General features: G+C 45.2%; 2 long non-coding RNA genes across 2 annotated transcripts in view; both read right to left on the reverse strand.

The window, feature by feature from the left end:
- LOC120396394 overlaps positions 1-26329 on the reverse strand; it is a 46776-nt gene that overhangs the window by 10383 nt on the left and 10064 nt on the right. The window contains exon 2 of the long non-coding RNA XR_005593096.1: positions 17600-17702. This is a non-coding gene — a long non-coding RNA (uncharacterized LOC120396394). The remainder of the gene's footprint in view (positions 1-17599; positions 17703-26329) is intronic.
- On the reverse strand, positions 20572-24808 carry LOC120396395. Its single transcript, XR_005593097.1, has 3 exons — positions 24695-24808; positions 22885-22963; positions 20572-20648 (listed from the first exon to the last, which is right to left on the reverse strand). It is a non-coding gene; the product is annotated as an uncharacterized LOC120396395 (long non-coding RNA).

Consider the following 26329-nt stretch of genomic DNA (forward strand, 5'->3'; position numbering starts at 1 on the left):
CACCAACCCCCGGACCTCCTCCTGCACCCCAACCCCCTGCCCCAGCCTAGAACCCACACCCAAACTCCCTCCCAGAGCCTAACCCCTCACCCCCTCTCGCACTCAAACTCCCTCCCAGAGCCTGCACACTCACCCCTCCTGCACCCTAACTGCCTCCCAGAGCCTGAACCCCTCACCCCCTCCTGCACCCCAACTCCCTCCCAGAGCCTGCACCCCTCCCATACCACAACCCCTGCCCCAGACTGGTGAAAGTGAGTGAGGGTGGGGGAGAGTGAGAGACAGAGGGAGGGGGGATGGAGTGAGCAGGGGGCTGGGCCTCAGAGAAGTGGCAGAACAGAGGCATGGCCTCGGGGCAGGGCAAGGGTCTTTGGGTTTGTGCATTTAGACAGTTGGCAACCCTACTGGGCGGACATGTGGAAGCCAGAAGAGAGAGCCCAGCAGCGCAGCTGGCAGCTCACTGGGTACCAACCAGCGCAGGTGCAGCACCACCCAAATGTCAGGCGGACCACGTCCGCAGCTTGTGCGTGCGTGGGGGCCCATTGACTATTCTGCCCTGGGGCCTGGAACTGCTGGCAGCGGGCCTGGCTATTGGAATCATTGTGGATTTGCATTGATATATCTGAGAGAGGAATTTGGCCCACTATCTATCTGTCTATACAATGGGTAGCACTACATTTGCCTAGGCTGCACTTTTAAATTTTCTTTCTGCCCCCTTCTTTCCTGCTTAAGGGCCCAATCTACCTCTCATTGTAATAACTGGAAAGGCGCCAATTCACTCCATTGGAAGTTCGGTCAGGCCCCAAAAGTCAAATCTCTTTATTGTTTTGGGGATGGAGGTTTTAAAGCCATTGCCTTCAATGACAGCAGAGTTAGGTCTATGTTGAACACTTTTGAGAAATCTCACCCATACTGGTTATGTCTACATTGAGTAGGTCACTTAAAAAAAACCATGATTTTGAGCTAGGAGCTACTATATGTTTTCCAGTCTTCCATGCACCAATGTGACATATACAGTATGTTGTGGGGAAATTAACTCTTGGTTATTTTTAAAGAATGAAACCATTTTATGTTTCAAAACTGCTGACTAGGTTTTAGCACAATTAAATAGCACTGAGAAATCTCTCCCTTCTCCTTCCAATCCATTCTTTTAACAGAACCCAAGCCAAACCTTTGTAACTTTGCACCACAGGACCTACATGCTAACTGCAGAAAAAAAAGGCCATTTGACGCTTGGATACAAAGCTTACTGAAGTAAATGGAGAGACTCTTATTGCCATCAATTCAGTGGACTTTCGCTCAGGCCCTAACTTACAAACCTGCTCACCCCCATCATGCAGCAATGTTTCCATCCTTTATCTAGTCTGCTTTCCTAGATCTAAGAGGCCTCATATTCATGCCTGGTCAACACCTAAGATTTAGGTCAATCTGGCTACATTGCTCAGACCTAGCTAAGCCAGACCTGACAGACCTAGCCTAGCCAAGCTAAGCCCAGTGTGGACACCACTAAGTTGATGGAGGAATTCTTCTGTTGACCTAGCTACTGCCTCTCAAGGAGTGGATTTACTACAGTGATCGAAAAAACCCTTTCTGCCGCTACAGCAAGGATCTACACTACAGCAGCAGAGCAGAACCTCAAGGACTTGCAGTGTAACCACAGCCTGACACTGTCACATGCAGAGACAAATTATCAGCTTGCTGTTCACTCACACGCTCTCTTCACGCCGAGACAGTAAGACGACCCTCTGAAAGGCGTTGCAGTTTTCTGCTGCAATATTTCCTATAGGGACCCTCTATCAATCATTCTCCCTTTTCAGCCTTTGGTACAAATATTGTAATTGGTCTGGCATTCTTGCTGATCCAAATTAAATGTCAAGCTGATAATTACAGTAACACCCAGTCTCCTGTTCTCCTCAACAAACAAAAGAACATAATAAGCAAACCAACAAAATATGAAAAACCAAAAATGATCTGCTTTTTTTTTTTTTGGCAAGATAGTGGTGTTTCCGCTATGTTCTGTATATTGTCTGTCTGATTTAGATAAGGGCCTCAGGGCTGTTGTCTTCTTATGCCACCCATGAGTTCGTGTGGTGCTCCATAGATACCGGTATTCAAACTTGGTACCATTTGGGGCTTGTAGAATGAGTGCACTGCAGAATCGACAACACGTGAGATTTGAGAGCTAAGGCTTATCTAGGAGGGTGCTGGGCTCCCTGGGGTGGGTGATCTGAATGAGTCTGCCTGTGAGGCAGGGAGCCTGAAAACGTGCAGGAAGAGGAAGTAACTTGTCGGAGGTGCTTGCTTGGGGAAGGATGGCGTGAAACAGCATAGGAATGGAACAGGAGTCTTAACTGTGGGCAGTCATGAGATGGCTGGGGAAGGCTGTCTGCTTAATATAGGATGGACCAGTCTTGCTTTCCCTGCTGGTCAGTTTTAACTGGCCTTCATTTTACTTTCTAAGAATACTCTCCCTACCCTGTTGCCACATTCTCTGGCTCTGTTCAGCAGAACCATTGTTTTGGTTCTAATGCTACTGTTGGAACAAGTATAGTCTCAGCTGGTGGCCCTTCACCCATGCCCTGCAAAGTTATTTACACCTTTAGACTATACTTTGTAAACTAGCACTTGAGAGGCAAGACACCAAACAAAGCTGAGACTCATGAGTGCAAACCGTACTGTCCCCTTCCTTTGCTATGGAGGAACTCTTGCCTTTCTCCATGTCTCTCATGTTGTTTAGTCTCAAGGGTTGCGGTGCATTTATGTGGGCCTAGAAAATGCTCCATCTTTTTCCTAAGTACTCTTTTGTCATCAATACAGTTCTACAGGTCAGAGACTGAAAAAAGCCATTAGGCCTAATTAATCCTGGGTAAAACCTCAGTCAACTCCATTAGCTTCAATGTAGTTACACCAGGGATCATTATAATCCAGTAAAGTCCATATTTTCAAAAAGTGCCCATTCATTTTGGTGGTTCCGTTTTTGGGTAGATAATTTGAGACATCCAGGGGCTGATTTTTCAGAAGCGCTGAGCATCCACGACTGTTTGAAGTCAGTGGGAGATGTGGCTGGTCAGCGCCTTTGAAAACTAGGCACTCAGTGTGGCAGTCCAGCTCCCTTGAAGGAAGTCTCTTCTCACCATATATTTTCTAACATTGTTTATTATTTGTATAGTGCCAACAGTATGCTAAGTGCGTTTCTATGCTCTGTCCAATCTAGCTTGATGCCTCACAAACTAACAGGCGTATTTAGTAGTGAGCACCTGTTTTAAGGCTCAGTAAAACACAGTCAGGTTCCTCTGTCAAATCCCACATTAAGACTCTCCATTGTCCTCAGACCTACAGAAACAACCCCAGACCAGAGACAATCACCCAACAATGGTTAGGCCATTAGAGAGCTGCAATTGCTGCTTATGCCACTGCTCCTAATCATTCATTGCTACCTTGTTCTCCCCCCTGTTTGTTGTACACATCTGCTGTCTCTCAGCCCATACTTCGATTGTAGGATCTTCAGTGCAGGGAGCACCTCTGTGTGTCCGTACAGTGCCTAGCCAACAGTGCCCTGATCCCTGATGGGGGTAGGTAGGACAGCTCAAAAATTTTCCACTGAAACTCTTTGTCACCAGAAAATTGGATTTTCAATTAAACTATTTCCCCCCTTCTTTCTTCAAAAGCATCTGCTTTCTGTGAAAAAAAAAGTGTTAAATTTTGTTGGAAAGCCGAACACCTGAAAACATATATTTCAGGTTTGAAATGCCACCAATGCATCGTGGAAATTATAGTTTGGGTACCTTGTGTTCCCATTCTCCTCTATGGGCCAGGCTCCCCTGCTGAACTACATCTCCCATGATGCATCACATCCTCTCTCCAAGAAGGGAGATTGTGTATCGGAAAAGGATCATAGGAGAACCAAGAGTATGGCCCATAGAATCAAAATGAGAGCATAAGGTGCCACGACAGCATTTCCAAAATAAACATTTTTTTGTTTGTTTTGGTCAAAACTTATTGGTATTCAAACTTTTGCCAAAAAATTGAAAGTTTTCATGGAAAAAAACTTGGAAAACATGGGAAACTATTTCCCCCTTCCCCCCACTTTCATCAAAATGTTCTGTGGAGGAGGGGGAGGAAAGGGGAATCCCTATTTTTTGACCAGCTCTATCATTAAGCAGTACCACAATACTGTACCAATAATTAATAATAATAAATGCTGCAGTAACTTGGGTGATCATGCTATCCTCTTCCTTCTACATTTCCAGCTGACCAATTGTCAATTCCTCTCCTATAAGGACTTGACACACTAGCCCAGTGGCTCTCAAACTTTTTTACTGGTGACCCCTTTCACATAGCAAGTCTCTGAGTGCGACCCCCCTTATAAATTAAAAACACTTTTTTATATATTTAACACCATTATAAAAGCTGGAGGCAAAGCGGGGTTTGGGGTGGAGGTTGACAACTTGCGACCCCCCATGTAATAACCTCGTGACCCCCTGAGGGGTCCCGACCCCCAGTTTGAGAACCCCTGCACTAGCCCCTGGAATCAGACCTTTCTGCGTTCATTCCTCCATCTTACGTTTAATCCTTTTCTTTTCCCATGTAATCCTGTCAGCTGATCTTCACAATACACAAATGTTTTCTTGGAGATACTCACTGAGAGAACTAAACATAGTAGGCTAGAGTCTTAGCTAGCAAAAATCACTTCGCTCCATTGAAGTCAGAGTTTTGACCAGTGGAGGATCTCACCCCAATACAGGGGGGGGGGAAAAGCTTCCCCATCCCTCCTGTATTACTGCTATCTCCCCTCTACCCACCCTAATAACACTTGCATTTGTTGATGTTTCTCTTAACTGCAGCTTAGCCCCTAACGAGAAGTTCAGTGAACGTAGAGAAACAGCAATTTTAAATGAAAGATAGTTACCCGCAATCAGCAGCAGCAGCTGTAGCAAATCAGTCAGTGAGGCACCGCACTCCTCCCACACAATTAGCTCCAGCTGTAGCAAGCCACCGTAATAAGGATAATGGCAGTGGTAATAACAAAAATAAACAAACAGGTTGGAATCACAAGCACATCATCCCCTTTCCCCCTCTCCAGCGGGGAGCTGAACAGTTTTAAAAGTACAAATACACCTCTCCAAACACAGCAGCACCTCACCATTGCTCTTTCTCTCTCTAGCCGGGGCAGTTAAGGCAAGTCTTGGATCTTCTGCAAAGCTCATAATTTAGATCTATGTTTTTTAAAATGGTCCCTGATTTTGGAGGCCTCCATTTTTGCATGCCCAACTTTAGACAAGGACCTTGATTTTAATGGGGCTGTGGAGGCATCTGCAATTTCCCATGCCTTTGATTGGAGCTGTGGGTACTCAGTATGTTCTCAAAATCAAGCCTAAGGAGTCTTATATTGGGCATCCAAAATCAGTGGCTAGTTTTGAAAATGTGGACCTTCTGCTGCTGTCTGCTTCACCCCGTACTCACACCTTTAGTCCCCACTTCTTCTCACAAACCATTCACTCTTTAAACATTCCTGTCAGCAGCTTTTAGTAGGATCTAAATATAAAACCAGTCAAACAACCACCTCACCCAATAAGCTAAAATTAAAGATGGAGGATAAATGAGCAAATGCCAGATCCAAAAAGACTCGGAAAGTCTTTGATTTTGGCCCAGCACAGAAATCGCTCAAGGCCCAATTCTTCTTACGCTGCCATATCTCTGTGGATTCCAATAGCCTTATTCCTGATTTACACCAGTCTCAGTGAGATCAAAATTAGGCTCATAGTTTCCAAATGATACACAGTCAGCCCCCAAAGGGATGCAGCCTCACAGCATCTTAGCAGCATTGTGGCAAAGTATGCTTTCTGGGGATTCTGGAGGAACCTTTGGGATCTTCACTTCCCTCCTTTGCTAGGGTGACCAGACGTCCTGTTTTGGCTTGGACGGTCCCTTTCTTAAGCCCTGACCTGGCCGTCCTGACGTTTTGGCAAAAGAAGGCCTTTGTCCCATTTGCTCTTGCCAACTTGATTTGTCAAAAAAGTGGTGTGTGGTGTGGAGGAACATGCGCGGGTGTGGGGGGGAACAGAGATGCCAGCTCTGTGCAGGGCAGGGCCTGGGCTGAAGGGAGGTGGACGCAGGGTTCTAGCAACCAGCGACAGCCTCGAATGGGGGGCTGGCAGGGTTCGAGTGACCAGTGACAGTCGGGGAGGCGCCTTGGGTGAGCAGCTGGGGCCAACCCTGGGGGGGACTCAGTCAAGTGGCTGTGCCAGCCCCACGTGGTGTCCCATTTTCCCTTTGGGAAATATGGTCAGCCTATCTTTTTCTCTCCCCACTTCTCTCAAGCCATCCATCTCATGGTGATCTTCCCTCTGAGCACCAACCTTTAGCCAGCCAGAAGAGTCAACCAACTTCAGACTGCAAAGTCCCTGGGTAGAGACCTTAGGCCATATTCATCCCTGGTGGAACCTCACTGATACCAGTAGAATTACACCAGGGTGAATCTGGCCCACTGGGAGCTCCTCGCTGTCTGTAAAATGACACGTGAAGCAGAGACACTGAAGAATAATAGCAGTACGGCACAATCTCTCCTAAGGGAACCAACATACTGCTTGCCCAGTGTTTCCATAGTTGAGCTTCTGAAGCTACAGAGAGAGCTGGACAATCGGACTGGGATTATCCCTACCAGAGATAAATTTGGAACATGAGGATTACCACTCACATCCTGGTGCCATGGGGTGTTGAGCATCAATCCATTGATTTCAATGGAAGTTAGGAGTCTAAATACCTTTGAGGACTGGGACCAAAGATCTTCTGCACAATGATAGGGAGTTCTGTGGGGATAACCTGAGCCGCATGGCGAATCAGGATGCCTCCACCCGATTGGTCCTGGGAACCAGAGCTCTGGGGCAGACACACTCAAGACCATTGGGGCAGCGATTATAAAATACAAGCATGTTCCTAGCAATGTTCCACATACATTCATGTTGCACAACCACAGTCATTTCATGGCATAAATCAGTCCCTGTTTTAGAAAATTAAATACTAAAATCAGTGTATCAAATTGATAGATTTTTAAAAGGAGAATCTCTTAAAAGTAAATTGAGTTCAATAAAGTCGAAGTAGGCTCCCGCCCCATCCCATTGGCTCCCAAAATCTTGTTAATTCCAAGCCCTTGTCACTCCCAACTGCTTCACATACAGAGATCGCTGCCAATAATTAGGCATGTGTTGCTGATGCGAACGAAATCCCAGCAGAGCTCCTATATAGCTGATGAAAAATTGCTGTGGTAGAGTTCTTGGAAATTGGAGACAGAAAGAAAAGGGTAATTACTGAAGAAACCTCATTGTCATTAGTCAGTGATTATATAAAACTGCTCCTCTGTTAAAGGATGGACCATTTGCTGAGAAGTCTGTTTGAAGTAATGTTTCCTTATAGAAGAAAACACCGTGTTTCTGATACAGGTCAGCTATGAAGAGCTGAACTCCTGCTACAACTAGGAATGAAAAACATCTGGCCAGAGTCTCAGCTGGCATCAGTAGAGCTGTGGAGAGCTGGATAGACCCTCTTTTCCTTTTATATGGGAACAAATAAAGCCTCAACAGGGTGTTGACTAACTGAAACTATGGGACCCCAAACCTGCTTGTGTTTACCAGGGTTTGGCATATCTTTTAGTGTGTGTGTTGCAGTTTTTCTGGAATATGGCTAATTTTATTTTGGGCAGGGGCTTGTGCCCAAAATAAAAATGAGGCCTATTCCAGTGATTTGTGCTGAGTGTCACCTATAAGAATAGGCAGACTGCTTGCCATCAGTGCACTGGCCCATACTATAGACCCCAGAGGAAAGGGCAGGGTATATGTGGAGTCATAGTCTTGTCTCCTCTCTGCTCCCTGAAGACAGCAACGACTAAGTAGGAACTACTGTTGTGTAATGAGAGGGGAGGCTTTTTGTATGCTCCCCACAACTCTTGTGCATTCATGCAAAGGCCAGTCAAGATCTAGCTCTCTGTGTGTACGTGCCTTGTACTTTTGGGAATGTCTTGCATAATGTCAGGGGTGCATGCGGAGTCCTGTTCTTGACTGCAGCCAATGGGATATTGCCTGAGAGAAGACTGCAGAATCTAACCACCGGTCAGTGGAATCCACTAGGTCATATAGTGATTTGGGGGGCCAGAGTGTAGCTTGCAATTGCCACCCATATCGGAGAAGAGCATGGAGGGAGTTAGTGATCTGTGGCTGGGTAAAGGGTAGGCCAGGGACATAAGAGGAAAGGCCAGGGCTGGTGAGATGTGCATCCTCCCCAACAAGTCCTGAGGAAGATTTGGTGGAGAGCTAATGCAGCTGGGGGGAAGAGGGGATCATGCAGCAGTAAAAGGAGGTTGCTGGGGCAGCAGTGGTTGGAGGAAGTTCTGGCAACAGTGTTCCACAGGAGCTGCTCTTTCAAGAAGCCAGAGAGTCACAGAGGACCCTGGAATGGACAAAGACACAAGGCACTGCAGAGGGATGATGGCTGGACTGGGGTTTGGGCACTAGCCTAGGACATGGGAGACCAAACGTCAGTTCCCTGCTCTGCCACAGAGTGGTGTGACCTGGGGCAAGTCACTGAAGGCTAGATTTTCAGAGGTATTTAGACACTGAATGGAATCTATAGGAATGAGGCACCGAGGTGCTTTTGAAACTCCCAGGAGGCACCTATCTGCAGCTTTAGGCAGCCAAATACCCTCAAAAAGCTGGCCCTTCGTCTCTTTGTGCCACAGTTCCTGTCTGTAAACTGGGGATGATGGCACACAGGGTGTTGTGAGGGCAAATGCAGTAAAGATTGTGAGGTGCTCAGGTACAGCAGTGACAGCGGTCAGATAGGACCCTGGTCTCCTTTGAGTCTCTTCAGTACCACTGCTCAATTCTTGGGGGACGGATTCAAACCCTGGTGGGGGTCATAGGCACTGACTTCCTCAATTCCCAGTGGGTGCTCGACCCCCACTCCACCCCAGGCCCAATCCCCACTCCACCCCTTCTCTCAAACCCCCACCCTTTCCCCACTTCTTCCTGCCCCTTCTCCACCCATGCCTCACCTCTTCCTGCCCCCACACATCCCCCTCCCACCCAGCACCTCCTGCATGCCACTGAACAGCTGATCGCAGCAGGCAGGAGGTGCTGGGAGGGATGAACTGATGCACTGGGCTGCCGGTGGATGCTGAGCACCCCCAATTTTTTTTCCAGTCCTGGAGCACCCACAGAGTTGGTGCCTATGGTAGGGGTTTCTACCTGGCAGATTCCCCGGCTGCAGCAGAAGATCATCTGAGCCCGCATAAAGATTTCTGCCTGTTTCAAGAGCCCAGGCTGGTAGTTAAAGGGAAAGGTTTCAGGCAGCTCCACTTCACTGATTCCTGGTGCACAGTTACAAACAGTAAAGCACGTTTGTTGCCAGTGCACTGCTGAGACACACAATGCACTGCATTGGTTTGCCTGGGCTTTTGATAACATCTTCTAAGTAGGGCACAGCTGGTCTACTTGCTTCATCAGGAGAGTAATAACTGGACAGTAACAGCTCTGCAGTAGGTAGTTTTTTTATGCTCCTCTTCAGACATAAAGAAATCCTTGATGAGAACACAGATTCAGAGCCTGTTGTTTTTACAATAGAGAGCTGATGGGTTTTGTGTTCCTTTAAGTTATTACAAAGCTCTTACATTCCTTTTGCTCTCCGCATGGCGAGCTCTTCAGAAGCCTTCCGGGAACCATCATCTCTCAGGTTTTCTGCAGAGCTGCCCAGGAAAATAGGACACAGCATAAAGTCAGATGGGGACAGATCTCATGCTGCCTTCAAGCAAGTGAATTTTTCCTCTTTACAACTCTGTTCTGGGCCACTACTAAGTGCAGATTTGGGAGTTTTTACTTCAATCAGGGTTCAGCACTGGGAGCTCACTGATGCCATCTGAACCCCGCTGTTTGAGAAATCTGCCAAGCAACATTTTCCTTCTGCTTTAGGCTTTCATTGAGGCTGATACTGCACTGCAGTTTCTGAAGTTAAAGTGCTTTGTGGAGGGGTTTAGGATCACTGTGTCATGTAATAACCATTCAGAACCGCTCAGCTTGCTATTGCTAGAACGCTTTAGTTTGAACCTTGTTCACATGACACTTGTTTACTCATGAATTCAGAATAATTCCTTTGTTTGCTTCATCTCTCCATCAGACACATTCATGCTTTGAAAAACAGAATGCAGGTGAAAGGCAATTCTCCAATTTAAATTCTTCAATTTAAAGCGTTGAAACCTTATGTTCAGTGCAGGCATTAAAATGATATTCCAGACAATCTCAGCAGGGCAAGTAAGGGCAACTAGAATCATTTGGCTTATAATGAACATGATAGTTTACAAATATTAAAGCGGTGCAGTCCTGTAGATAAGAGAAAACTCATCCTCAACATGGAGTACTTTGCTAGTGTGTTTCGTAGGTTTATTCTGTCTGTTAACAATGTGTGAGCACGTAAAGTGGACAATAATTCATGTATTGGGAATAGCTGGGCTAAGAATGGTCCAGCCAGAATAATCAACTGGAGAATTCAAATCATAGAACAGTCTGACGTCTGAGCCTTTGGTCCTGCAATGAGGTCCCTGTGGGTAGTCCCACCTATGTGCGGAGTCCACTGAATTCAGCTCAGCATGGAGAACTTTTCCAATGGGCCTTAGAAATTAGACTGGGGCCTTAGTGGTTTGAGGAAAGGGAGAAATGTGGACTTTGATGGAAACCTGTACAAAGAAAACACTCATCAAAACTGTAACCTGAAACCTCAATGCTGGAGTGGCCTTAGTGGGCAAACATCCAGGTTAGGGACTTAGGAATTGTCATAGTAGAGCAGACCAGTGGTCCATCTAGTTCAGTATCCCCGTAGTTCTTAACCGGGAGTCCAGGGCCCCCAAGGGCTGTGAGCAGGTTTCAGGGGATCCGCCAAGCAGAGCTAGTGTTAGACTGTATGGGACCCAGGGCAGAAAGCCCAAGCCTGAGCCCAAGCCCTGCCGTGCAAGGCTGAAGCCAAAGTCCGAGCAACTTAGCTTCACAGGGCACCCTCTGGTGTGGGGTCCTAGGCAACTGCCCTGCTTTCTACCCCCAATGCTGTCCCTGGCTTTGCTATGCAGAAAAACAGTTGTTGTGCCACATGTGGGCCATGGAGTTTTTATAGCACGTTAGGGGGGCCTCAGAAAGAAAAAGGTTGAGAACCCCTGAAGTATCCTGCCTCTGCCAGTGGCCAGAGTCAGCCGAGAGAGAGAGAGACCATCAAACCACATAAAGAAACGTATCTACCACATAAGGAAGCAACTAAATAGGTGACCCTGTGAATAATGAGTGCCCCTATCTATGTCAATATAGCCGTTCATATTAGATATAATATTCTTTTAAACTTTCTTGTCATAGGGCCTGAGCCAAAGCCTACTGAAATCAACAGGAGTCTTTCCATTGACTTCAATGAACTTTGGATCAGGAACTTTTGTATAATGTTGCCAAGTGCTGTTGAGCAGCTACTATATTCCACCCCAGAGCTGGCTGCATTGCAGGTGGCAGATGAAGTCACTTCTATACATATAGATTGGGCAAAACGCCTTCCTCACTTACACCCATATACACCCCACTAAGACAGAAATTTGTTGCTCTCTTTTCCCTCTTTAAATCCTGTTACGTGGTCACTCCAAGGGCGCTCAATATGATCTCTGTTCTGCCTCATTTATATTACTGAGACAGTTAACTTTTGTTCCACAGATAATAGACTGTAACAGCCAATAAATAAGGGCTAGCCTTTAAATAAAGAAGTGCACCCAGAGCAGAGGAGTGATTAGACATTACAGATCAGGGTGAGGAAGATGTAGCAACCTGGGTGAAGGTAGCAGGTAGAAATGAATGCAGAGGTGAAACATTTCCAAGGAGCTACTGCTTTTTCATTAAGAGGTGATATTCTGACAGTGCGTAATATATAGGCCTACAAGCTAGATAGACAAGACTGTGTAGGTTAGGGAGAAAATAGTTGCATCAGCATTTTTCATAACATCCAACATGGGTCAATGCCAGAATCAATCAGATTAGCACTTCCTAATTACCTTGGTACCATGTTGTAACTCTCAGTGATGGATACTGCCCAACACCTACAAGAAGGTTTACACCATTATTCCCTTCTGCCAGGATTTTCAATAATATAACTATCTTTATTTCCCCTGGGTTTTTTTTCTTTTCTCCCATGACAGAAGGCCAAGTTCCGAAGCCCTTATCAAATCCTGAGTCCTGGTTCAGTCTTTTCCTCAGGCAAAACTCTCATTGAAGTCAAAGGATCCAGTCCTGAATTTCTGAAGCCCTTACCCAGGTTTTACTTATTTCTTATGCAGGTAAAACTCTCATTGAGACCAAATGGGACTTTTGCCTGCATCAGGACTGCAGAATTTAGGTCTTGATGCAATGCCCTTTTGTATTCAATGGGAGTTTTTCCAATGATTTTAATGGTCCACTGACTTCAATGGAAGTTCCAGGTGCTCAACCCTTCTCAGGATTTGACTCACTGATTTCCAAGAAAGGAATCCAGGACATCTGTCTGATAAATAAATGTCCACCTTAGAGACTCTTGAAAAGAGTTGAGATAGCATGTGGTGGTTGTTGCAACTTAAATGGGCTTTATAAGTTAATACCTTACAGTCACCTCCAGTTATCCACAGATTTGGGATCCAGAGATCCCTATGTTGCTCTGTCCCTGATACAGCAAAACACTAAAGCACATGATTAACGTTAAGCCTATGAGCAGGCTTATTGAAGTGAAGTGCTTTGATGTGACTGGGACTAATCATGTGCTTAGAGTTTACTTTCCTGTCACGTTAGTCCATTTTCACAACTCTGCTCCTGTGTACAATGTAGCTATGACTGTCCCACAAAACAGTACGGATCACAGTTCTATCACACCCATAATACTGAATAGCAGTGGGTACGATTCTGTGGATTTTAACTCTGATGCTGTCATGGAGCCTGGGGTGACAGGTGGGAAGCCATCTGGGAGCAGTACTTCAGATCATTTTGATCACAGCAGGAAATTTGCCACCTGAAGGTTTTACCGCTTAGACATTTTTGCAGAAGTCGCATCAGAAGTTCCCTGACCTTTCTGGTACAAAAGATACTGCAGGGGGATTCTGTGTGACTGCGCGCCCGCAGAAAACGGCCCCCTCGCAGATTCCCTGTGTTCCAAACAAGCAAAGGGAAGCCATGCGGGGAGGAGGGAGGGTGGGGGGCAACCATGAGTGCAGTTTTTGGGGGGGGTTGCCCCCCTCCAAACAGAGGGGAGGCATTGGGGGGCACAAGGAGTTATGTGCCACTGCCCCCGCATTCTGCAAGAGTAGAGCTGTGCAGCTGAAGGAGGCTGTGCCTCGGCTCCTCTGACTCTGCAGCTGAATGCCTCCTCCTGGGCCCTAGTGCCAGTCACGCTCCTGTTCTGTGTGCGGGGAGCCTACCTGTTTTCTATTCTGTGCAACAGTGAGTGCCTGGGGTGGGCCTGGGTAAGGAGGGGTGGGGGAAGAGGCAGTGGGGAAGGAAATGGGGGTGGAATAGGGCAGGGGGAGGGGAATGTGGGAGTGAGGAGACAGGGATGGAGAAGAAAAGGAGATAGGGGAATCGCGGGGGGTGAGGGGGGGGAAGTGGGAGCCTGGCATGCGGCATCCCCTTGGCAGCAGCTGGGGCTCCCCTGTTAAGCAGGCCCATTGAACCCTCACCCTGACAAGCCCTATCCCCCTACACTTGGACCCCTTCAATGAGCCCCCCACACCTAGACCCCCACCCCACTGCTCCCCAACCATTTGCACCTGGACCTCCCCACTGAACCCCCTAAACCCAGACCTCCCCACCAAGCCCCATCTCCTCACACCCAGACCATCCTCTCCTCCCGCTGAGCCTAACCACCATCACCTGGATCCCCTGCAGCGTCCCATTGTCCTAGCACCTGGAACCCCCCAACAAGCCTCTGTGCATCCAGATCCCCCATTGAGCCACCTGCACCCAGATTGCCCACAGAGAACTCTCTAACCCCAGCCTGGATCCTTTCCTCAACCTTGCTGCCCCTGCCCTCTTCTCTTCTCTTCTTGCTTCACTGTTCCTCAGATCAGTCCGAAGCCCACCCAGGAGGTGGCGAAACTGCCCTTTAGGTTGGGAAACACTGACCCTAATAATATAGTTTTCCTTTTTCACAGAGGCCATCTGGACAGTTAATCTTTTAAGCCCTCCCTTCTAGGCTGGCTTAGTCAGATGATTATTGGTGATCACCCAGCGCCACACCCTAGCAGACACACAAGCAAGAAAAAGCATTAACAAAAGGAATTTTTAAGTACTGCATTTACAGTGTGCATGCTATAAGATCAGAACTATGTTTGCATTATTGCAGAACATGTGCAAGAAAGGACTTTGCATTCAGCTCAACACCTCTGCTGTGCTTTGCTGTGAAATAACCAGGGATTACCTCTTTGGCTCTGCCACCGTGACCGTTTTCCTTGAATTACACAGAAATGGAATTTGTCCATCAGAGGGCAATGACGCTGTTTCTTGCTGAAAATTGCATTTTCAGAAATGAATAATTGAAAAAAAAATGGTAAAAGTTTGGTTAAAAATATCACAGGACATTTTGCAGAAAATGGGTCAATTTTGAATCCTGCAAAACGAAAATATTTTTCACTTTTTTTCTCAAATCATGTCTTGGTTTTTGACCAGCTCTAATGACTATGCAATGTGCAAGCCAATGTACACTCAAGCCCTATGTGCTCACTGTATGAAAGACACAGAAGAAGACACAATCCCTTCCCTGAGGAGTTTACACTGTAAAAGAGGTTACTCATAATACATTGACAGATATGGAGGAAAGTTGATCTTCTTAGATAGAACTTTTTCTTGTAATCTGTCCTGTATATGGTGCCCATATAGTCACACTGTGAAGCTTAACATAGTAGGTAAGGTGCTGGTCATTCTACATGCTTCTGTTATATTATATATGGAATAACTAATAAGTAGTGTCATCTTGATCTCTTCTTGCACCACAGGACTTGTCTTTCTTTAATTGTGTTGCTGCGTATTAGCAGGCACTGATGACTGTGCAGTAATATAGTAGAATTTGTCAGGGGAAGAACGGAATGGCTGGAAATATTTAAATGTGACGTGAGTTGTGCTAATTTACATTCCATTGTTTGTGCTGCATGGGGCTGCGATTTTGTTAAGCAGACTTTCTGCCAGGCAATGTGTTACGGAAACTCCATCCCTCAGGGAGGAAGAGATTGCTATTTGTAACTGCAACTAGAGGAGGAACTAGGAGTAAACAAGACTTATTTTATTTTTCCCTATGGTTGATTTTCTGTGAAATAAGAAAACGTGTAAACTTCAAACAACATATAATGCCATTATTAATCAAGGAGACATGCCAGACCGGACATTTTGGGGGTGATAGTGCCCCTCGGGTGCTATGCTATGCTATGGTAAGGTATGGTAGTTATTTATTTATTTCTGTTTCAACACACATAAAAAGAACACCTATTCCTGGCTCTGGGCACCCTGCCAGATACTTACAAATTCAATCAAACTAAGACAAAAACAGCACTAGCAAATGGAGAAAGGCCTTTCTAGGCACTAAAACAGCCATTCACAATAAAGAAACCCTTCTCCTTCCCTCAAGTCTCACAGACCACCTAAATCTTTCAGTGAAAACAACCAGACATCCACCACACCCTATGCCTGAGACACTGAATGCCTTCCCAAATACATGGGATTTGCCATGTGCCCTAAAGAGCCACGGATTTGGGCTACTTTGGAACCAAGTGAGGAGTGAATGCCCTGGGAGCAGCTCCCTCCCTTACATACCAAGGGAGCTCTACTGCCTCTGCTGATCTCAAATGTGGCAGTATGGCACAGTGGGAATGTGGAAGGGGAAGCTCTCAGCTGGGAAGAGGCTGGATGATGTATTCACACTTTACAATGATGAATTGCTTTCTGTCCCAATTGTAATGAGGGAGGATCTTAAACAGCAAATGCTGAAGTTAAACATTTTAAAATCTGTAGGTCTCGATAACTTGTACTGAAGAATTTTAAAAGAATTGGCCGAGGAGCTCTCTGAGCCATTGATGTCAATATTTAACAAACCTTGGAACACTGCTGTGATGCTTTTTCAGGGCGTCCAAAACGGTAAGTCACCATGTAACTCCACTGCCTCAATGAGAGAGATTTGCTGGTGCTAAACTGAGTGACAGTTCTCTGTTACCCCAGTCTGTTAGCCACCCCAAACTTTTCAGGATTCTGCCAGCCCTTAGTTTGCCTTGCAGCTTAGCACTTGGTATACTCTAGTTCCCAAACTTCCCAGAAGTGTCCCCCTGTAGGGTGCAGCCCCTGTCACTGGACACGAACAGTGATGACCAAGTCCACTGCCTCCAAAGAGACAGTGTCCACTCCAGCTTACTTGATTCAACTAAAGAATTCAAACTCTACTTAATACCACAGTACTGAGATAATGTTACAGTAGATGGAGAATAAGTTTATTAACAAAGAACAGAGATTCACAAAGTCAAATGATTACTGAGTAAGAATAATGGAAATAGGAATGGTTACAAATAAAACAATAATATAACACACATCTAAGAGACTAATCATAACTTTTAACTGACTAAAACCTTTGTCTAAGAGAAGATTGTCATCTAAAGCAACCTCTCAGTATCACCAGCCCCCCTCATTCCCCAGCCAAGGTCCAACTTTCATGGATGCAAAAAGTGCTGCCTTTTCTGTTCCCTCAGCAATGGATAAGAAAGGGGTTCTTTTCCCTTCTTATAGTCCAGAGAACTTTTGAAATGGATCCTTTTCAAATGTACCCTGAGATAAGATTCTTCTCTTCCACTGCTTGTGCTCTGGCACACTGAGGCCATGCAGCTTTCTTATCCTTGTTCTTCCTGTTTACCTCACATACAAATGATCTCCTGTTGTGTTTGGCTTATCCTGCTTACTTTACAGCCAAGTCTAGGCAGACAGGTGAATTAACATTCCTTTGTCTGGGAGAAATGTGTTTAGCAACCCTACCTGGTTACATAGTTTCAGTATATTTTTAGTACTTGCATACAACCTCTTGAGCAAACACCCGCACACACAGTACTTTGGATGACCACTATGATAGAAGCTTTCATTCACTATCCTACACAACATTTATAACTAACTACTATGACAGCAGTCAAGTATCAGAGGGGTAGCCGTGTTAGTCTGGATCTGTATAAGCAGCAAAGAATCCTGTGACACCTTATAGACTAACAGACGTTTTGCAGCATGAGCTTTCATGGGTGAATACCCACTTCATCGGATGCAAAATGTCATTGTATTCACCCACGAAAGCTCATGCTGCAAAACGTCTGTTAGTCTATAAGGTGCCACAGGATTCTTTGCTGCTTATGACAGCAGTGTATTCAGTGTAGTGAGTTTGTCAGGCCTGACAAAAGCTGCTTACACAGAGTAATGAAGTACCAGTGTCACAATTGTGGATGTCTCAATCTCCTAACCAGGGGGGATGAACCTCAAATAGCAGCTGGAAGTCTAGCAAGACACCCCCACCCCCTCAAAATCACAATTCACCTGAAATGGCAAACAATGTTTACCGTATAACTCCAGTTGTGCCTCATGTCAGTCTTCTCACCCATCCGGCTCCCATACATGCTCCAATCATTACCAAACACTGTGAAGTATATTCAGCTGCATCCTCTGAGTTGGAAAAAAATGGAGAAAAAACACTGATTATCATACTGAAAACACTCCCTGCCCTTAGGGCCAGTCACTGTCCTGTCCAGTGACTCCATACACAGATGGGCTGAGGAGGGAGATGCTATCAGAGAGGAAGCTCCTATAGGCCCAGCAGCATACGAATAGACAAAGCAGCTCCCCTCACTCCTTATGCTGGCCCTAGAGCCTGTGCAGCAATGAATCTCCATCTTGGTCAGCATTTTCTCCACTGATGTGGGCAAACTGCTTTTTCTCCTTTAAGAGTAATACTTACCTAGCTTCACAAGGGTGCTGTGAAGCTCAACTGGCAAACTCTAGAGTATGTTCTTTACATGTAAAGCCCAATATAAATGATAACTATAATTTTGATAGCTAAGGGAATGAAAAGGCCTTTATTATTTACTGAAATGCCATATAATTAAAACAAATATCCACTCCCACCCCCACATCCTCCCCCTCTCTCTTCAAATTAGACCAGACACTATGATTTTAATATAGGAATCTTACCAGCCATTCTAGCTTTACAATGAACATTTCAAATCAGCTGTTCTCTCTAAAAACGTAAGAAGCAGGAGGGGAAAAAAGGAGCATTTTGCAAGTAAATAACAGAGGACTTTCCAAGGCAACAACATTCTTTTCTATTTACATTTAAAACACTGGCCTTGAAACTCTCCTTTTCTATATCTTTCCATCTCATTCTCTCTATTCTAAGTGAACTCTTTAGAGCTAATGGCACCTCTCCTTGAGATCAGGCTTTATATGCATTACTCTGCTTTGTTTTTATTTATGTTATGCATAGTTTCTGCTGTGAGTGCTTCAGAATGCTGTGCTAAATGGAAGTCTAGGTATTGTTGACAGGTCATCAGATGATCAGAGGAGAGATATGCCCGCTTTGGGTTGTATGCTGCACAATTTCCTTTTCAAATTTTTAAAATATGGTTCTCATTCTTTAAACATAGTCAGGTACCCATATGTGGGATTTGCTACACACAAATATTAAAAGCTTTTGTATTTTTGACAGTGTTTTTGTGCTACCTGACAGTTAATCCCATTAGGTTAGTTTTTTTTTTTAAAAGATTAAGTTACAGCACGAACATGTATAAAATATTACAAAATAACCCAAACGGAGTGCTCTGTGTAGAAGGGAAATTTCAGGCATGCACTGAAAACGTCATTTCTGCAAGTCCAGCAACTGCTTTTGTATGTGGAAGAAATTACATATTTCATAATGATTTTTATATAGTATGTAAACTATCTTGATTTATCCTGACATAGTCAATGGAAACAAGATGTCTCTATGCCCTCGTATGCCAAAACCACTTAAAAGATTCTTACTTGCAGCTGTGATGTGTCTTAACATTGTCTTTTTATTAGTGGGCAGTAAGTGGATTAATGTAAGAAGCTTCCTGAATTAAATGCTGAACTCAAGCCATCATCCTGCTCCCTCTGAAGTTGATGGGAGTTTTGCCCTGTCAGTGGGGACAGGATTCATTACGGCTCGATTCTGTAATGTGCTGAACATTGTCCACTCCATATGAAATCAAAAGGCCATTGTCTCTGACTGGTGTGTAGGAGCAATGAACAAACCACCGACCCACCCTGCACAAGGACCAGCTGCAGCACCTGTGCATGAAGAAGTGCAGGGACTGCTCCCTCCATGTGCTCCCAGCGGTGCTCACTTCCTCCCAGGGTATGGAGAGGTGAGAGAGTGTTGGTACTGCCCCACTTTGCCCCAGCCTGTGGAGTGGACTGGATGCACTGGGAAAACACATTGCAAAGGTGCTGCAAGATGTACAGGGCCCCCTTCATCCCTGAGGCCTTATCCTTCCCCCTAGCTCCTCTGGCTCTGCCGCACTCCCAGCTTGGAGCTAAATGGCAGAGTTAAGCCAAAGGTGTTAGCAGAGCTCAACACTTTGCAGAATCAGGCCCTAACTACACTTTTTCCTTGGAGACCTGTAAAGCAGAGGCAGAAGAGTCAAACTGGTACTTTCAACTAAAGTAAGGGTCAGCAGGGCATAAGTGCTAAGTATGATGATTGTCCTAAAATGATCTTCAGAACCTTTGGAGGCTTAAAATTAGATACAAATGCAAAGCACAGCCTCCAAAGTTGAAACACTCCTTGGATAGTAGGGATGAACAGCTTTCAGGGTGCCAGGTGGCAGGACTACAGGATACCATACTGACTGTCTCCACTAATGCAACAAAAGGCTAATAAATTCATAGATTACAAAGCCAGAAGGGATCACTGTGATCATCTAGCTTGACCTCCTGTGTAGCCCAGGTCCTAAAACTTTCCCCAAATAATTCCTAGAGCAGATCTTTTAGAAAAACATCTGATCTTGATTTAAAAATTGTCATTGATGGAGAAATCCACCACAACCTTTGGGAAGTTGTTCCAATGGTTAATTACTCTCACTGTTAAAAACATACGCCTTATTTCCAGTCTGAATATGTCTAGCTTCAATTTCGAGTCATTGGAATGTGTTATATCTTTCTCTGCTAGATTGAGGAGCCCATGATATAAATATTTGTTCCTCATGTATATACTTATAGACTGTGATCCAGCCACACCTTAACCTTCTCTTTGTTAAGCTAACTAGATTGTGGTCCTGGTGTTTTCAGTAGAAGGCATGTTTTCTAATCCTTTAATAATTCTCGTGACTCTTTTCTGAACCCTCACCAATTTATCAACATGCTTCTGGAATTGTGGGCACCAAACTGGACACAGCATTCCAGCAGTAGTTGCACCCAGTGCCAAGTACAAAGGAAAAAGAACAGCATCATTTTAAAATAGGATGAGAAAGGGAACTACACAGAGAAATAAGTACAGTCAGCTGAGAGCGAGGCTTACCGGCGTTTCCAGTTGTACACAGCGTGACCCAGCTGGAGAGAATTGAAGTGGAAAGTGATAACTGGATTCTTCTGAACCTCAGAAATTAATGATGAATTGAAAGACATGAACACTGGGACAGATCGTCACATGGTATAACTTGGCATAGCGCCATTGTTTTTAATGCACTGTAGCTTCTCTGATTTATACTAACTGAGGATCTAGCCTGCTGACTGTTGCTGGAGAAACTATAGCCCGGGAGAACTATACATGCTGGGAAGGTCCATAATCAACAGAAACTCAGAACCTGTTGGTAGTCCACATTCCCAAACCCATCAAATGACACCGTAGAAGCTAGTTTTACTCTGAAAAGTGACAATGCAGATAGGCCAGTATGCCTAAATATGCCTTCTTGGTCAACACATTTGCTCCCCATGCATATGTCTGTACTGAATAGCAAAGTGTAATTATCTGCTTGGGGAGAATGCGCAAAAAATAGCAATGTGGCTCTGGCAGCATGGGTGGTGGTTCGGGCTAATTGCCCAAGTACAACCCAACCTGAGGCTCTATATATATCCGGAGAGCAGGGGGCAGCCAGGGTGAGCCACCACCTGTGCATCCATGGGCACATCATGCTAACTAGATCACAGCTCATGTGTGTATATCTACCCAAGCTCAGAATTACACTTCCCAGCTCCAGTGTAGACATACCCTGTATTTAGAGGCAGATCTGCTTACTTCAGTGATGTTCTTTGCACCTGTTAGTCTTGCAGAGTTAACATTGGTGAGAGAAAATTATCTGGATTCTGCCTCATTTTATTCTTCATCAACAAATATTGTTTACTAAATTCCAATCAGTTATACCTGTGCAGCCCCATCAAAGTCTAAGGGGCTTGTACAGGTGTAACTAAGGGTCTAAACTGAGCTACAGAAACTGTATGACTGGGGATGGTTTTTGAGAAGAAAAGAGACCAGCTTGTCTCTCAGATTCCATAGTTTTAGAGTATTTCTACTACTTGCATTTTTGGTCGCATGTTAACTAATGCAATTATAAGTTCTAGGGTGAAAGGACACAATTTGCGGAGTGCCTACAATCGTGTCAATATAACTCAACATTCAACTGTAGATATATCCTTACTTATACTACTATTCTGCAATAATAGCTATATACCACTTGGCTACACTACAGATGTTTTGCCAGTACAGCTATAACACTATAGCTATGCTGGGAGAGCCCCCTAGGGCAGAAGCGATGTACGTCAAACAGAAGGAGTTTTACTGCTGGTGTAGGAACAGCAGCTCCCCACAGGACATTGTTTATGTTGACAGAAGCCCTCTTCTATTGGCATAGCTATGTCTACACTGGGGGTTTTGCTGGCATAGCTATATCAGCTAGGGAGTGTGCTTTTTCTCCACACCTCTGACCAACACATGTATGCCAACAAACCTTTGTAGTGTAGACCTGGCCGTAGTAAAAATAAAGTCTCACAAAATCATTTTTAAGTGTCACTTTCCCGAGTAATCTCACACTTTAAGCCTTAGAACCTCATGACATCATGAAAACATTAATTCTAATCTTCATACCAGCCACATAGAAATGCATATCCCGAGAGAGGCTCATCCCAGTGTTACTGATCCCAATGCCCAATTCTAGTTACAAAAACTGAAGGAAATGCAAGGAGTAAAATGAATCATTCCCCAAATCTGAGGATCCAAGAACTGTTTAGTTTCATACAGGTCATTTCCCAGGAATTCTTCATAAGATCACTGCTGCTTGACTCAGCCCGTAGGAAAAGAGATAAACGGAAGACAGAAAGCAAGCTGTCAATAGGACAAATGCAATCCATTCAAACAGCCATATAGGATGATAATACCAATTTCAACTTGACAGGATTGAATTGTATTATACTTGAATAAATGTCCAAGTCCTACCAACGTGTCAGACTAAAAGGCAAAGTGATGGGCAAATCTCCAAAGGTTTTAAATTTGGTTTCAGTAAGTACCTGAGAGTTCTGATGATTATCCCCAAAGCTTGTCTGAGAAACAATGCGGACCTGCAATATGGGCTGTAAAGCAGATGACAACAGCCTTTCTTGTAAGATATCTGGTACTCCCTGACTCAACTCGGGCCACAACTATTTCACCACATCTTGGATGGATCCCAGCAGGGCAAAGGCAAAAGAAAAATAATATTGAAATACAAAAGAAGTTAAGCAACTTTTTCAAACCTCCAGGTAGATTCAGGACTGGTTTGGATTGACTTGTGGGGAACTGTTCTATATTTTCTCCAAACTATATTGCTCATAACAAACACATACCTGCTCCCACACTTACCTGTGTATCATAACTTGTCTATCTTTCAGTCCTTACTGTAACAAGCATCTTCCTCCAAGTTAAATTGTGTGAAGAACCTCTTGGGGGAAGGGGCAAGAGGGAGGGAGACAGAAAAAAACAACCCCACATTGACTGGGCTGAGTGAATACTCCTAGGGAAGGAGTGAAGCTGAACTGGAAAGGTTTCCTACTTATCCAGGTTGCTATTACAGGCCATGTGGAAAAAGCAGTAGATGTGCTACTATTTCCTTACTGGTCGGTGTTTTGGCCCCGTGAATCTATTATGGAAGTAGAGCAAGAACTGACAAGGATTTGAAGGGGATTTCAATGCAAACAGTCGCTTCTGTGAGCAAGAGTCAGGCTAGCTGTAACCCTAATAACGTGAGACTTGTAAAAGCGAGGATTGTGTGAGGCGAGTGGGAAAGAACTGTGGGAGAAGTTGTTGTGTAGATAAAGTATGGAATGTAGACTATAGTCTAAATAGAAGTGAGAAAAATAAGATATCAGGATGACCTATGTATGAACAAAATGCAGCTGTTGCTCATTATTGTATGTAACAAAAGGTATAAATGCTTGCTGTAATTGTTTACCTGGAGAGAGACCTGCCTAGGTGGGGGAAACCCTGTGTCCTAGTGCACTCTCTCCCTCCATGCAATTGCTAGAGAATAAAGTATCTGACTTGCTGCACCCAACCAGAGAGTGAGAACTATGTTTTTCTCTGACACTATGCACTGAATAGACACATTGATTATGTCCCTGATATACCCTGAGACTCATGGCAGGGACCTTCTCTGCAGCACAGAGGCCTAGGGAAAAATTAAATGGGGATCAATAACATAGATCAGGGGCTGCAGAAAAGTATTAATGCCGTGGAACATATTATTTTTCTGCCTTCCTGATGGGAGAACGATGCATGTCTGCCCCCATGGTTTTGCTGCTGTGCTACGAGCTCCTCCCTCTGCTGAACGGAGTCTCAGGGCCATGGAGAGCTCTCTTTGGGTTCCAGGAGAAGGGAGGAATGCTGCAGTGGAGGTAGTTGTGAACTCTTTCCCCATGCAGTAAGGTGGGGAGATCCACCAGTCAATTTAAAGTGCATGGCCCAGTATGATTTGATGGGTTATTTAAGTTTAGATCAGGCCAGGGTGTGTTGATCGCATAGAGCATCCAGGCGCCTGTAGAGAGGGCAAGTGCATTAACCAGGAGAGAGCATGGCAATGCAATGACATGCCAAAACAATATTTTGCAATTTGTTCAGAGCTTAACAAAAAACCAGTGAAGCCAATATGAAATGAGGGTGCTACAGCGAAACAGCCTAGCCAGTGTACCCATCCTGGCAGCAGTGTTCTCTCTGACCTGCCAGAGGGTTTTAAACAGCGGTTCTCAACCTGTTTACCACCTGCAGGCTGCATATGCAACTCTCTGTGTTATGTGGGCCACATCCACACAATACATACTACCGGTATGGCCCTAAGGATGTCACATGGTCAGCAACTGTGTGCTGATTGGGCCACAAGCAGCCCACAGGTTGAGAACCAATGGTTTAAAACCTTGTCAAAAGAGCAGCAGGCAGAGTTCCAGTAATCAAGCTTAAAAGTCATAGTAGAAGCACAATCTTATTTCCCTCCGATGCTGCATTACAACCTTTCAGATCTCAGGAATATCTCTTCAATGTCAAAGATGGCTGTGAGCCCTGGCTAATGTTTCAGAAGTATGTGAATGTCTATTTGATATCATTGGCCTGGTCTATGCTGGGGGGAGCTTCAGCTACGAGAATAGGGTAGCTGAAGGTGACGTATCTTAGATCGACTTACCTCCCCGTCCTCACGGCGCTGGATCAACGGCCGCGGTTCCCCCGTCGACTCTGCTTCCATCTCACATCCTGGTGGAGTTCCGGAGTCGATGGGGAGCACGTTCGGGGATTGATTTATCGCGTCTAGATGAGATGCGATAAATCGATCCCCGATAGATCAATCACTACCTACCGATCCAGCAGGTAGTGTGGACATACCCGTTATCAGTACCTATATTACAGTACTGCCTAGAGGCACCAACTGTGGTCAGGGCCCAACTGTGCTAGGGTCTGCACAGATACACAGTAAGAGACAGTCCCTGCCCTGGAGAGAGAACTATTTAACAGCAGTACTGTTAAACCCACATTCAAAAATGATGAGTCATCCCTCCAAAATCATATGATTGGCTTAAAAATCATGAGATTTTTAAAAATAACAGGTTTTTAATTAATCTACTGGCATCATAACTTTTGGGGTTCATAACTTCAAGCTTTCCTCTGCAACCATGAGGGATAGAAACTTACTTTTAACAAAAATGAAAACAGAGACTCTCAGCTACTCACATGCCTCCAGGAGCTGGGATTTTAAGAAGAGCACCAAATGTCACAAGATTAGTATAAAATTGCAAGATTTGGAGATACTGAGGCAAAGTGTGAAAGAAAAGCAGTACGAAAAGTACTGTAGGAGTGCGTGGCTGTCCCTCCCCATCAGCCTCAAAGGGAGGCCATGCCCCCTCGCTCTTGGATCATTAGCAAGGCAAGGATTATAGGGGAATTATCAGTCCCTAAAACTCTGATCCTCTAGGCAGGGCCAAGCAGCAAGTAGTCCAGGGCTCCGGCCTCAGGCAGAGTATCAAACAGTCTAGGGGCTCAGGTATGGCGGAGCAAAAACAGTCTATTGCCTGATGTCTTAGCTCAGGTAGACAGCAGTTAAATGCAGGCCTCTGCTTCCGGTGGGGTGGGCGCAGGTGTCCTGGCTCCACCCACCAGAAGGTGTGCAGGGGTTCCTCTCCGTCAGTCTCAGAGGGAGGCCACACCCCCTCACTACAATTAACCTTATTTTTAAGATGGGAAAACTTAGCCAGAGTGTTAGAGGAACATCAGAGGAACTCTGCAAAAGTTAGGAGCAGGTCAGATTAACTGGGTACAGCACTGATTTCTTTGGAAGAGGGATGGAATTGATACCTGAGGGGAAGAAAGAAGTGTCAATGGAAATCAAATATGCGTGGATTTAGGGGCTATGACAGCACAAGTATTTTTCACTCAGGTGCTAAGCTCAGCCCTCAGGCAAGTCAGTGCTGGTGACATTTTGCTAGGCCTGCTCCTCACTTTTCTTCCAGACCATGCTCCTTTCTCCTTCTGGGTCTCCAGGCTGGCCAGGAGCACAAAGAAGGGGCTACAGCGGCCTCTAGTGAGCGGAAGTGGGTTCTACAGCTCTTATCTGCATTCCACATGGACACGAGAGGACACAGCTGGAGTGTGGGAATGTGTGACAGGACTGTCAAATGTGTGAGTGCCACATGAGATGCGTAACTTTTGGCTGCCATGAAAGTGTGCGAAGGAGTCTCCCACTGGCTTCTTTCCAATGGACATAAGGGGTAGGAAGTTCTTCTTTGTGGCCTTTTTAGTTGCAAATTTACTGGCAAAAATGGGGCCT

The sequence above is a fragment of the Mauremys reevesii genome, linkage group 2 (genome assembly GCF_016161935.1).
Source record: "Mauremys reevesii isolate NIE-2019 linkage group 2, ASM1616193v1, whole genome shotgun sequence".
Classification (NCBI taxonomy): domain Eukaryota; kingdom Metazoa; phylum Chordata; order Testudines; family Geoemydidae; genus Mauremys; species Mauremys reevesii.